The following is a 13,924-nucleotide window of genomic DNA, read 5'->3' on the forward strand; positions in this document are numbered from 1 at the left end:
TATATTTAAGGTTACGTTATTCTGCGATGGTAGTTACACAGCAAGAATGAGTTTAAACAGGATCTAGTTGCAATAGTAAAAAACTTTGTAAATAAACACTTAGGTGTAATGTCTGGGTGGTAGAAGGCACAAGACAAAGATGAGGGTAAATACAATCTGTACTGAAACAAACTCAAGCAGAACAGACACAACCACAATTAACAGAACGGAGTATGAATACACATTATGCAATGAGGAAACTAACTAGACAGTTGGAGGAAGATGAACTAATCGGGACTAACGAGAACAGGAGCAGACTAGACCATAGAACATAATTGTGACATTAGGAGTTTTACACGCAGGGACAGAACCACCAACTTAGAGGTGACAAGGTACAAAGTATATATACGGAGACTAAATGAGTGAGTCAAAATGTGGCAATTAGGCAATAGAATAACAAGGCACAAAAAAAAACAGGTCAGTTTACAACTTTCATACAAAGCTTTACAATACAAGAGCCAGACAATATAAAAAGGCAGCCAAGTTTAAAAAATATATATATAAAAAGGACACAAAAAAGCCATAAAAATATTCAAAGGCATTGTATTGCCTTTCCAATGCCATTGAAAGAAGTTAGTTTAGAATGTGTACAAATAGAGTCCATGCAGATGGATGTAGATGCAAAAAAAAATGTCTTTATTACTTGTGCTTCAACAAACATGATCTCAAAACTTGTCTTAAAACTTCTTGTGGCATTTCCCTGTTCACATACACACAAAGCCAAACCTTGTGGACAGCATAAGAATAAAATCCATCTTGCGAGCTACTCTGCTGTGCGATAAAAAAAAACTGTGCTTCCTAATTACCAACGCACACACTTGTTGCTCAGGTGCTCTAATTATACACCGCCACAGCACCACCCAGTGGACAAACTTTACCATTCAACAAATGGCTCCTACAGGCATAATACCATCAGTGCAAAGGGACAAAAAGGGGCTAAATACAAAATGAGTATGGGGGGGACAACAAAACAAGCCTTAAAGAGTACAAGTGGCCAAGCCATAAATACAAAAGCCGTGTGGGAAGTACAGACAAAACTATAAAGACTAAACGAGGGAGTTAAAAAGGGGCAGGCTCAAAAAAAAAAAAAAAAAAAAGTCAAGTTTACAATTTTCCAAATTGTACCAAGCTTTACATTACAAGAGGCATACAATATAAAAAAGGCAGCCAAGGCAAAAAACAAATGAAAGGTTTAAAACAAAAAAGGACAAAACAAAAGAATGAAAATATTAAAAGTCATAATGCCATCAGTGTAAAGGGACAAAACTGTTAAAATACAAAATGAGTATTAAGGGGGGTGGGAGGGGAAAGTAACAAGCCTTAAGAGCACAAGTGGCCAAGCCATGAATTCAAAAACTGTGTGGGAAGGACGTCAGACACGACTGGACTATCTAAACAGCTGGAGGGGACCAGCCAACACCGGCAAATGGGAACAAAAAAATTAGAAAATGAATAAAGGGGTTAAGGTTTACAAATAGGGTATTACAAATTACACAAAGGGGCTTATGGACACAAGTACAATCATAAAAGGGTAGTAACAAAAAGTTAGTTAAGAAAGGCTTAAAAAAAAAGGAAACATGGACTATATGCCAAGTACAAAAGGGCTTTAAAATGGAAGCATAAACAAAACAGTGTAACAAAATACAAGACAAGTTTACAAATTCCATACAAAGTTGGACGAAAAAGAACCACATGAACGATCTGATATCAGTGATCGAGATCATATCAGACCCCTTTAGATCTCAGACCTACAGAGAAAACAGAATTTAACATGATACACCAAATAAAAGAAATAATTTCAAAATCTGTGTGAAAGTAGAAAAAGTGAAAGATACAACTCTTGAAGACTGGTAAACCACTGGCATAGGCCGGCTTCTAAAAGAGACTGTAAAATACCCAATACACATTAAATCTCAATCTGCATAACCTATTTGTAATGTTTATAAGAGCAGTACAAAAAACGATTTTAACAAATCTGTAACCTAGACTTGGTGGGGGGGGGGGGGGCTAACAATGATCATCTAGCACAGGCAGTTCAAATTAAAATATATATATATATATATATATATATAAATAAATATAGCTGCAAGCAGCGATTACGGGCCCAAGCCGGTGGCACCGCCACCCTGGTGCCTTTAGTTACACTAAAGGCACCGGGCTGGCGCTGCCACCGGCTTGGGCCCTCCATCGCTGCTTGCAGCTATATTTATTTATATATATATATATATATATATATATATATATATATATATATATATATATATATATATATATATATATATATATAAAGCCGCCACCCCGGTGCCTTTCGGGTTCCTGTGCACGACGGGCAATAACGTAACCCCGCTTTGACTGTCGAGAAGAAGTCTGCTTTAGAGCTTGTATCAGTGTGAGTCTTTCTGCTCCCCTTCAAACACACACAGAAAAAGGGGGGGCGGGGCTGTCTGTGTGTGTGCCCTCCCTCCCATTCAAACCAAAATATCTGACTTCCTGTTGGTCGGGGCTAATGAGTGTAAATTAGAAAGTTGTCCGGATCGAAGAGAAGAATATACGTACCGAGTTTGGTTACCGTAGGTAAAACTAATACCCCATTTTTGACTAAAGGTGGCGCTACTGAGCCCCTTACCACGCCCGTTTCTGAAACTTCGCACAAGTGTACTAGGCAATAAATGTGATATGCATGTTGAGTTTCATGCAATTTGAAGCATGTTAAGAGCCTCAAATGCATCCAAAAAGAATATAAAAGTTTAAAGCGTTGCCATGGCAACAGTATTAAAGATATCAATAATCCTTTCACAGGTCTACATCTGTCGTGTGTTTACATTATACAGATGAAGTTTGAAGCAAATCGGGTAAAAATAAGAGGGTGAATTCAAAGCATTTTGAAAGTGACACTTCCTGCTGCCAGTTGGTGGCGCTATAACTTTGACTCACAATAGTCACATCCATGTGATCGGCCTCTTACAGCGAACACACTGCTGAAGTTTCATCAAGATCAGTTAATGTATGAGGATGTTATAACACACTTCCTGTTTCCAATATTCGCCATAAATTCGTTTCCTCGCCACGGCCAAACCGTTCGAGATATCAAAAATCCCCTCGCAAGTTTTCATCCTCAATGTCTTGACTTCATGCACACCGAGTTTCGTGGCGATTGGTTGAATCGTCTAGGAGGAGTATTTTAAATTCCATTGCATGTGTTTTTCTAACTACCCCAAATAGCCGACTTCCTGCTGGGCTGGGGTAAAAAGTCAGAGCATGAAGGATATATGAACCGGTGAGATCTATAAGTGTACCGAGTTTCATATTATTTCATGCAAGCGTGTTTGATTTATGGACCAAGTTTTCGGACCCCGTTCCAGGGGGCGCTGTCGAGCCCCCCTGCCACGCCCGGGTACCAGCTTCAGTCCGGCTCTAATGGCCGCGGGTTCTGACCAGTGTGCAAAGTTTCAAGAGTTTTTGAGTACGTTAAGAGACCCAAAAGTGCCCGAACCCTTGAAGAACAATAATAATAATAATAAATAAATATAGCTGCAAGCAGCGATTACGGGCCCAAGCCGGTGGCACCGCCACCCTGGTGCCTTTAGTTACACTAAAGGCACCGGGCTGGCGCTGCCACCGGCTTGGGCCCTCCATCGCTGCTTGCAGCTATATTTATTTATATATATATATATATATATATATATATATATATATATATATATATATATATATATATATATATATATATATATATATATATAAAAAGCCGCCACCCCGTTGCCTTTCGGGTTCCTGTGCACGACGGGCAATAACGTAACCCCGCTTTGACTGTCGAGAAGAAGTCTGCTTTAGAGCTTGCATCAGTGTGAGTTAGAGGATGGATACCCGACCCGAGCCCGACGAGACCCGCCGGTACCCGACGGGCCGGGCCGGGTTCGGACAGATATTTAGAAATGATGTTCGGGTTCGGGTCGGGCTCGGTCACATCAGCGCGATAAGGCATTGAACATTTTAAATTTAAAACAGCTTATTATGTAGGTAGCCGATGTGCCTGATGCTTTCACTTGATGCAAACGTTCGTTTTTGTGATTAAAATACATGTAAAATATTTCCATAACATCCGTCTTCCTGTGTGCGGACATTTGTTTATGTAGCCGTGACAACGAAACGCGTGCATAATGTGCGCGCGCCAGGTGTTAAGAGCGCTTGTTGCTCCGCGCGCTGATGCGCTTGTCCTGTTGACATTTCCGATTGCCTTCCTACAGTTGCTTAATAAAAGCGGGCTTTCCACACAAAAAAACGTACAATTGTCATTAGTATGAGAAAAAAATGGGATTTTAACTGTCGGGCTCGGGTCGGGCTCGAACATAAATATCTTTATGCCTGTCGGGCTCGGGTCGGGTTCGGTTACTGCTCTGTCGGACGCGGGCCGGGCTCGGACTGAAAAATTTGGCCCGATCCGCACTCTAGTGTGAGTCTTTCTGCTCCCCTCCAAACACACACAGAAAAGGGGGGGGCTGTCTGTGTGTGTGCCCTCCCTCCCTCCCTCCCTCCCCACACACACACACACACACACACACACACAGAGAATGGCAGGGGGAACTCTGTCAGAGAGAGACAAAACCACATTCAAACCAAAATATCTGACTTCCTGTTGGTCGGAGCTAATGACTGTAAATGAGAAAGTTGTCCGGATCGATAAGCACAATATACAGACCGAGTTTTGTGACTGTAGGTAAAAATAACCCACCCACTTTAGTCAAAAGTATCTTAAAAGTAACACACTTCCTGCTGCCAGTTGGTGGCGCTATAACTTTGACTCACAATAGTCACATCCATGTGATCGCCCTCTTACAACAAACGCACTGCTGAAGTTTCATCAAGATCAATAAATGTATGAAGACGTTATAACACATTGTGTTTTTCTTTTCTCGCCATAACTTCGTTTCCTCGCCACGGCCAAACCGTTCGAGATATCAAAAATCCGTCCGCAATTTAGCGTCGTCAATGTCTTGACTTCATGCTGACCGAGTTTGGTGGCGATAGGATAATTTTTCTTGGAGGAGTATATCAAATTCCAGGGGCTTGCATTTTCATACAGCCCATAATAGCCGACTTCCTGTTGGACTGGCGTAAAACTTAGAGCACGAAAATTGTTCGGCCCGATTAAATCTATATGTGTACCGAGTTTCATATTATTACATGCAAACGTGTTTGATATATGGACCAAGTTTTTCGGACCACGTTCAAGGGGGCGCTGTTGAGCTCCCCTGCCACGCCCGGGTACCAGCTTCCGCCCAGCCCTGATGGCCGCAGGTTCTGACCTGTGTGCAAAGTTTCAAGAGTTTTCGAGCACGTTAAGGGCCCCAAAAGTGCCCGAGAAGTCCCACACAGCAGAGAAAGGGTTAAAATAAAGCCCCCCCTCCTCTCTCTCACACACAGACACTGAGAGAGACTGGCAAAATTCCCATCAAATCACATTCAAACCAAAATATCTGACTTCCTGTTGGTCGGAGCTAATGACTGTAAATTAGAAAGTTGTCCGGCTCGGGGAGATAAATATAAATACCGATTTTTGTTACTGTAGGTAAAACTAATACCCCATTTTTGACTAAAGGTGGCGCTACTGAGCCCCTCCACCGCGCCCGTTTCTGAAACTTCACACATGCCTAGTACCTAATAAATCTGATATGCATGTTGAGTTTCATGCAATTTGAAGCATGTTAAGAGCCTCAAATGCACCCAAAAAGAATATTAAAGTTTGATGCGTTGCCATGGCAACAGTATTAAAGATATCAATAATCCTTTCACAGGTCTACATCTGTCGTGTGTTTACATTATACAGATGAAGTTTGAAGCAAATCGGGTAAAAATAAGAGGGTGAATTCAAAGCATTTTGAAAGTGACACACTTCCTGCTGCCAGTTGGTGGCGCTATAACTTTGACTCACAATAGTCACATCCATGTGATCGGCCTCTTACAGCGAACACACTGCTGAAGTTTCATCAAGATCAGTTAATGTATGAGGATGTTATAACACACTTCCTGTTTCCAATATTCGCCATAAATTCGTTTCCTCGCCACGGCCAAACCGTTCGAGATATCAAAAATCCCCTCGCAAGTTTTCATCCTCAATGTCTTGACTTCATGCACACCGAGTTTCGTGGTGATTGGTTGAATCGTCTAGGAGGAGTATTTTAAATTCCATTGAATGCGTTTTTCTAACTACCCCAAATAGCCGACTTCCTGTTGGGCTGGGGTAAAAAGTCAGAGCACGAAGGATATATGAACCGATGAGATCTATAAGTGTACCGAGTTTCATATTATTTCATGCAAGCTTGTTTGATTTATGGACCAAGTTTTCGGACCCCGTTCCAGGGGGCGCTGTCGAGCCCTCCTGCCACGCCCGGGTACCAGCTTCAGTCCGGCTCTAATGGCCGCAGGTTCTGACCCGTGTGCAAAGTTTCAAGAGTTTTTGAGTATGTTAAGGGCCCCAAAAGCCCCCAAACCCTTGAAGAACAATAATAATAATAAATATAGCTGCAAGCAGCGATTACGGGCCCAAGCCGGTGGCACCGCCACCCCGGTGCCTTTAGTGTAACTAAAGGCACCAGGGTGGCGGTGCCACCGGCTTGGGCCCTCCATCGCTGCTTGCAGCTATATTTATTTATATATATATATATATATATATATATATATATATATATAAAGCCGCCACCCCGTTGCCTTTCGGTTCCTGTGCACGACGGGCAATAACGTAACCCGCTTTGACTGTCGAGAGGGCAATATAGCCCTATGTATCACTCGATTTTATTTAACCAAATGTTTTTTTAACAAAATATGTTATTTATCTGATTCATCCAACCCTATACTGCACTCTTTTACTAATACTATATTATATTTCATCGTTTTCATGTCTTGCCCTCAAACATATCTGTTTAATCTGCTTATTTTTAAGTTACACATAATACATTGATTGAAAAAGAAACTCAAACTTTTTGTTAATGGTAATATTATTTGATACAGAAAGAAATAAGTGAGACTGTGGGAGTGAGGGGAGGGTAATGACAGCCAAAGGGAGACAGAGACAGATAACTTTTGAAACTAAAAAAATGACATCCTAACTTTGATAATGTTTAAATATACATAAAAATGCAGCATAGAATTAATTGAAATTAGTGTACTTTAAAACACTTGTTTAAAATAAAAAACACATTTATACATAGTATAAAACACTAGATGGCACAATTGTTCATAGTCTTTCTGCTCCCCTCCCCACACACACAGACAGGGGGGGCTGTCTGTGTGTGTGCCCTCCCTCCCCTCCCCACACAGACACACACAGGGGGGGCTGTCTATGTGTGTGTGTGTGCCCTCCCTCCCCTCCCCACACAGACACACACACACACACACACACAGAATGGCTGGGGGAACTCTGTCAGAGAGAGGCAGAGAGAGACAAAACCACATTCAAACCAAAATATCTGACTTCCTGTTGGTCGGAGCTAATGACTGTAAATCAGAAAGTTGTCCGGCTCGATGTGCACAATATACATACCAAGTTTTGTGACTGTATGTAAAACTAACCCCCCTACTTTTGTCAAAAGTAACACACTTCCTGCTGCCAGTTGGTGGCGCTATAACTTTGACTCACATTAGTTACATCCATGTGATCGGCCTCTTACAACAAACACGCTACTGAAGTTTCATCAAGATCAATAAATGTATGAAGACGTTATAACACATCGTGTTTCTCTTTTCTCGCCATAATTTCGTTTCCTCGCCACGGCCAAACTGTTCGAGATATCAAAAATCCGTCAGCAATTTAGTATCCTCAATGTCTTGACGTCATGCTGACCGAGTTTGGTTGCGATTGGATGAATTTTTTTAGAAAGAGTGTTTCAAATTCCAGGGGCATGCGTTTTCATACCACCCACAATAGCCGACTTCCTGTTGGACTGGCGTAAAACTTAGAGCACGAAAGTTGTTCGGCCCGATGAGATCTAAATGTGTACCGAGTTTCATATTATTACATGCAAGCGTGTTTGATATACGGACAAGTGTTTGAATCCCATTCCAGGGGGCGCTGTTGAGCTCCCCTGCCACTCCCGGGTACCAGCTTCAGCCCGGCCGCGGGTTCTAACCTGTGTGCAAAATTTCAAGAGTTTTCGAGCACGTTAAGGGCCCCAAAAGTGCCCGAGATTTTGCACACAGCAGAGAAAGGGTTAAACTAAACTAGCCCCCCTCCTCACACACACACATACACAGATACCCCTCCCCTCCCCACCCCACACATACAGACACACACACACAGAATAGCAGAGAGACAGAGAGAGACACAATTCACATTCAAACCACAATATCTGACTTTCTGTTGGTCTGAGCTAATGACTGTAAATTAGAAAGTTGTTCGGCTTGATAATATCAATATACACGCTGAGTTTTGTAACTGTAGGTAAAACTATAACTAAGTTATAACACACTTTATGCATCCTTTTTTAATCATAAATTCGTTTCCTCGCCACGGCCAAACCGTTCGAGATATCAAAAATCCGTCCGCAATTTAGCATCCTCCATGTCTTGACTTCATGCACACCGAGTTTCGTGGTCATCGGATGAATTCTCTGGGAGAAGTGTTTCAAATGCCAGAACATGCGTTTCCATACAGCCCATAATAGCCGACTTCCTGTTGGACTGGCGTAAAACTTAGAGCACGAAAGTTGTTCGGCCCGATGAGATCTATATGTGTACCGAGTATCATATTATTACATTCAAGCGTGTTTGATATATGGACATGTTTTTGAATCCCATTCCAGGGGGCGCTGCCGAGCCCCCCTACCACGCCCGGGTCCCAGCTTCAGCGCGGCCCTAATGGCCGCGGGTTCTGACATTTGTGCAAAGTTTCAAGAGTTTTTGAGCACGTTAAGGCCCCCAAAAGTGCCCAAAAGGTAGTAAAATAATAATAATAATAAAGAAGAATAATAATAATAATAAATAATAATCCGAAGGAAAACAATAGGGCCTTCGCCTTTTCAAGGCTTGGGCCCTAATAAATAATAATCCTTTGGAAAACAATAGGGCCTTCGCCTTTTCAAGGCTTGGGCCCTAAATATAGCTGCAAGCAGCGATTACGGGCCCAAGCCGGTGGCACCGCCACCCCGGTGCCTTTAGTTGCACTAAAGGCACCGAGGTGGCGGTGCCACCGGCTTGGGCCCTCCATCGCTGCTTTCAGCTATATTTATTTATATATATATATATATATATATATATATATATATATATATATATATATATATATATATATATATATATATTATATATATAAAACCCGCCACCCCGGTGCCTTTAGGGTTCCTGTGCACGACGGGCAATATCGTAACTCCGCTTTGACTGTCGAGAAGAAGTCTGCTTTAGAGCTTGCATCAGTGTGGGTTCTGCAAAAGTGCACATCGAGGGCACATATCAACCACAAAGGATGCGTGAACACCCTTCTGAAACCTAAAATGAAAAATTAGACACCCTACAGTCTCATGGACTTAACGGACACATGAAATCAGCAGCCATTGTAAGTACACAACACCGAAAATTCCTATGAAGTGTGGTATATATATTCATTAAAATTACTGTACTTTAAAACACTTGTTTAAAAGAAAAAAACACATATACATAGTATAAAACACTAGATGGCACAATATACCTATTTTTAATAGAGTCTTTCTGCCCCCCTCCCCACACACACAGACAGGGGGGGCTGTCTGTGTGTGTGCCCTCCCTCCCCTCCCCACACACACAGACAGGGGGGGCTGTCTGTGTGTGTGCCCTCCCTCCCCTCCCCACACACACAGACAGGGGGGGCTGTCTGTGTGTGTGCCCTCCCTCCCCTCCCCACACAGACACACACAATGGGGGGGGGGGGCTGTCTGTGTGTGTGCCCTCCCCTCTCCACACACACACACACTCACTCACACACACAGAATGGCAGGGGGAACTCTGGCAGAGAGAGGCAGAGAGAGACAAAACCACATTCAAACCAAAATATCTGACTTCCTGTTGGTCAGAGCTAATGACTGTAAATTAGAAAGTTGTCCGGCTCGATGTGCACAATATACATTCCAAGTTTCGTTACTGTAGGTAAAACTAACCCCCCACTTTTGTCAAAAGCATCTTGAAAGTAACACGCTTCTTGCTGCCAGTTGGTGGCGCTATAACTTTGACTCACATTAGTTACATCCATGTGATGGGCCTCTTACAGCGAGCACAATGCTGAAGTTTCATCAAGATCAATTAATGTATGAAGACGTTATAACACATCGTGTTTCTCTTTTCTCGCCATAAATTTGTTTCCTCGCCACGGCCAAACCGTTCGAGATATCAAAAAGCCATCCGCAATTTAGCATCCTCAATGTCTTTACTTCATGCTGACCGAGTTTGGTGAAGATCAAATTAAATTTCTTGGAGTATATAAAATTCCAGGGGCGTGCGTTTTCATACAACCCATAATAGCCGACTTCCTGTTGGGCTGGCGTAAAACTTAGAGCACGAAAGTTGTTCGGCCCGATGAGATCTATATGTGTACCGAGTTTCATACTAATTCATGCAATATTCAGTTTGATATATGGACCAAGTTTTCGGACCCCGTTAAAGGGGGCGCTGTTGAGCCCCCCTGCCACGCCCGGGTACCAGCTTCAGCCCGGCCCTGATGGCCGCAGGTTCTGACCTGTGTGCAAAGTTTCAAGAGTTTTCGACCACGTTAAGGGCCCCAAAAGTGCCCGAGATTTTGCACACAGCAGAGAAAGGGTTAAAATAAAGCCCCCCCTCCTCTCTCTCACACACAGACACTGAGAGAGACTGGCAAAATTCCCATCAAATCACATTCAAACCAAAATATCTGACTTCCTGTTGGTCGGAGCTAATGACTGTAAATTAGAAAGTTGTCCGGCTCGGGGAGATAAATATAAATACCGATTTTTGTTACTGTAGGTAAAACTAATACCCCATTTTTGACTAAAGGTGGCGCTACTGAGCCCCTTACCACGCCCGTTTCTGAAACTTTAAACAAGTGTACTAGGCAATAAATGTCAAATGCATGTTGAGTTTCATGCAATTTGAAGCATGTTAAGAGCCTCAAATGCATCCAAAAAGAATATTAAAGTTTGATGCATTGCCATGGCAACAGTATTTAAGATATCAATAATCCTTTCACAGGTCTACATCTGCCGTGTGTTTACATTATACACATAAAGTTTGAAGCAAATCGGGTAAAAATAAGTGGGTGATTTCAAAGCATTTTGAAAGTGACACACTTACTGCTGCCAGTTGGTGGCGCTATAACTTTGACTCACAATAGTCACATCCCTGTGATCGGCCTCTTACAGCGAACACACTGCTGAAGTTTCATCAAGATCAATTAATGTATGCAGAAGTTATAACACACTTCCTGTTTCCAATATTCGCCATAAATTTGTTTCCTCGCCACGGCCAAACCGTTCGAGATATCAAAAATCCCCTCGTAATTTATCATCCTCCATGTCTTGACTTCATGCACACCGAGTTTCGTGGTCATCCGATAACTTCTCTAGGACAAGTGTTTCAAATGCCAGAACATGCGTTTCCATACAACCCATAATAACCGACTTCCTGTTGGACTGGCGTAAAACTTAGAGCACGAAAGTTGTTCGGCCCGATGAGATCTATACGTGTACCGAGTTTCATATTATTACATGCAAGCGTGTTTGAGATATGGACATGTTTTTGAATCCCATTCCAGGGGGCGCTGGCGAGCCCCCCTGCCACGCCCGGGTCCCAGCTTCAGTCCGGCTCTAATGGCCGCGGGTTCTGACATTTGTGCAAAGTTTCAAGAGTTTTTGAGCACGTTAAGGCCCCCAAAAGTGCCCAAAAGGTAGTAAAATAATAATAATAAAGAATAATAATAATAAAAAATAATAATCCTAAGAAAAACAATAGGGCCTTCGCCTTTTCAAGGCTTGGGCCCTAATGATCTAGAAGCCAGAGTATAAAAGAAGGTTGATATACTTTATTAAATGACAAGTACCGTTCCTCTCCAGCAATATGGTTGAAATGACTTGGTTGGTAACAATGTTATTAATAAAAAAAATAAAAAATAAACCCCCACAATTCAACTCCAAATGGATAGGAATAAAAACTTGGTCCCACTTTATATTAAGTGGCTTTAAGTACAATGTACTTATTGTGTTCATGTTGTATTGTAAAATACCTTTTCTGCTATTGAGGTGTGATACGGGTAAGGTTAGGGACAGGTGTGGTGTATGGGTAAGTTTAAGGGTGGTTTAAGGTGTAAGGGAAGGGTCAACAGTGTAATTACAAATGTAAGTACATAAATGAATTGCCGCTGTAATTACAATCAGGCGTTTTAAAAATATAAGTACAACGTTAAAACATATATGTACACAATAAGTCCATTGTATCAAATGATTAATTTCAATGTCTGTACATAGTAGTTAAAGCCACTTAATATAAAGTGGGAACAAAAACTTAAAGAAAATTTTCAAAAGAAACGAAAACAATTCTCCAAACAAATCAGAATCAAATGAAAAGAATACAATTAAAGAAAATGAATCATTAATCTAAAATTCTGATTAATTAAGCAGACAAATAATAAATTAAATTAAATATAGAAGAAGACAAGGATAATCATGACTCCAAATAAAACAAATCAACCTGGAATCATAAACTGGAAAACACCACATGGGAGGAACAAATCAAACCCAAAGAAAAATCTAAACCAATCAACCCATATGTAAAACACACAGCCCAATACGACCTCCCATACATGGGTATACAACTAAATAAGACAGTCTAAATGTATTACAGTCAATAAAATGATGTGCTTGTAAAATAGGGAAAACTTAAGTTATTAAATATTAAGAACAAATAATTTATTAATTCAATGTTCAAATACTTGCACAGATCCAAAGGACTCAAGTGTTTAGGATTAAAATAAAACAAGTCCCTTTACACCTTTTAGGTACACAAAGACAGTCCTTATTAGAAATGGTTCTAACTCAAAATACTAAATCTGAAGAGCGGTGGGATAAACCCTACAGGTTTGTGTGGGATGTAGCTGAATGTTACTCACCCTTTTCCAGTGACAATGAAGCATCTGAAAAACAATAAATAAATACCAGTGAAGATGAAAGAAATGCAAGAATGAAAAAATATATACTTTCTCCACCTGCAAAAAAAAGCTTCTGATTGATTTATTACACTTAAACACAATAAGAATGTTATATATTATTTACATTAACAAATATAGGCAGGGTAAATGATCTACAAAACAAATTAAGCAAATTGAAAAAGCCAAAGCCAGGATAAGGCTTCAGCTAAATTAAGACTTAAGTAGCCTTTATGAACATACATTAGAAAGAAAAAAAAGCATTACCAGTTTGCATCTTGAAACAGAATAATGGTACTGACAGTATGATGTGTCAGTGCAAGTTACTTGCAGTTAAAACATCACACCCATCCATTGAAGTCTGAGACTAGGCTTAAGCCCTGTCTGTGAAAGCATCAAATATACAGATTTTCCACTCTCACTATTCCAACCTTCAGCAGCTTTCTCACTCTCCAGCTTCCATCACAGACAGACAACCATCCTGTGCAAGCTCAGCTTGTGGGCATTTATACTCATGGGCACAACCATTGATAGACATACAAACAACCAGGAATTCAATTCACCAAATAACCAATTCTCAATATAAAAAAAGCTTTTTTTGTACATTCCCTAATCCACAAATTACTATTTAACTGCCATTTATACATATTTGCTAATTGAAAAGCTGTTTAATTTTTATTTTTAAACAACAAACAACCCCCTTCATCTTCTACACTTGGTGTCTCCCACCTCCCATGATGCACCACAGCA

The sequence above is a fragment of the Phoxinus phoxinus genome (genome assembly GCF_949152265.1).
Source record: "Phoxinus phoxinus genome assembly, chromosome: 19".
Taxonomy (NCBI): Eukaryota; Metazoa; Chordata; class Actinopteri; order Cypriniformes; family Leuciscidae; genus Phoxinus; species Phoxinus phoxinus.